Source organism: Cimex lectularius, unplaced genomic scaffold, assembly GCF_000648675.2.
Source record: "Cimex lectularius strain Harlan isolate CLEC.00 unplaced genomic scaffold, Clec_2.1 scaffold466, whole genome shotgun sequence".
NCBI classification, from domain to species: domain Eukaryota; kingdom Metazoa; phylum Arthropoda; class Insecta; order Hemiptera; family Cimicidae; genus Cimex; species Cimex lectularius.
In genome coordinates, this window is record NW_019394161.1 from 101,681 (window position 1) to 103,320 (window position 1,640).

Sequence of the window (1,640 nt, forward strand, 5' to 3'; positions counted from 1 at the left end):
CTTAGGTTCTCTATCACTCTCCCTCCCCCTTTTTATATTTTCACCCATCTTTCCATCTATGGTTTACTCTTTCTTTCTGTGTATCTATATTTTTATCTTTCTATCCCTAACTCTCTTTCGTCAAACTCCAAACTCATTGCCAACACTATCACTTTCTCAAATAATAAAAGATAATAGGTGAAGAAACAGTTAACTTGTAAATCCCAATTGTTAAAATTTGATTCATTGTTATTGTCGTAATGTCTTATTTTTATGGAGCATTGAAGTTGAACCATTCATGTTCCTTGATGATTATAGTACAGTGTACTTTTCTTTAGCACAATAATTTTCAAGCGCAAAGGGCATTTTTGTACGACGAAAAAAATTTACGAGGCTGTATCTGGCATTTCGCCTGGGTCGGATATAAATCTCTAATTCGATTTATCAATGCTCCATGTATCTTTTTTAACTGTTTGATTTACAGGTCAATAAAAATCATTTTTCGTAATTATATTTTATTTGGTCATTATTATGGTTATGCATTTTTTGGCTCATTTAAAATTTTTCTAAACTTTTAAAACAAAATATTTATGGTTTACCACTCCTCCAGTCGTCCTTTATCAATATTTCCGTCTCACATGAAAAACCAAATACGAATCATATTCAAATAAGTTTCGGGACAATCCCAATAAATTTATTTTAAGAAACATGGCTGTATCAGTGAAGGAAATAATAACTGCAACGTAAGAACAATGTACAGTATACATGTACATCACTTTGGGAACCTTAATTTCGAATAAAACCCAATTTATGCGCCATGCCATATCTATCGACAATTCGAAACTAAACCTCTAAAGAAGTATGACAGTACATTACCTCCAGACTTTGGGAGGTTTAATTAATACATAAACCTAACGTGCGCTCCATACCTATCGATTATTCGAAACTAGGCGACTAAAGAAGTTTGGACATTCATCACTTCCAGACTTTGGGAGGCTTATTTAACAATTAAACCGAACCTATGCCCTATACCTAAGGAACGTTTGAAATAAGGCGACTAAATAACCTTGAAATGGCATCCCTTCCAGACCTTTGGAGGCTTACTTAACAACTTAACTGAACCTATGGTCAGGTGGTAAGTACAAAAGAAAGCAACCAGGATAATGGCCTTCAGATTTGGTCTTGCACACCTGAATGACTTGGAAAGACTGAACTGGCTTGGTCTTGAGTCGCTTAGCTCCCGCCGTATTTTTGCCGATCTCATTTGGGGTTGGAAATTGCGGAATGGGGCCATTGATATCCTGAACTTACATTTATCGCTATGTGTGCCTCAGCGACCACTTAGGAACCATAATTTGTTGTTTGTTCCACACTGCAAAACAGAATATGGTCTAAATTCACCCCTACCGAGGATAATGAGATTGCTGAATTATTATTCTAATGAAATAGATGTATTTCGCAATTCCTTGAATTCAGTTAAAGTTAAATTAAAATGTTTACTTGCCTTGAATCATTAAGCCTTGTGTTTTTGTTATTATTGCTTAACTGTTCATTTGTTCTTTTTGTTATTATGCGCCTTTTTTTTACTACTCCTCTTGTAGATTCTTTCTGTTGGAGTTATAATCAATAAATAACCTTGAAATGGCAACCCTTCCAGATTT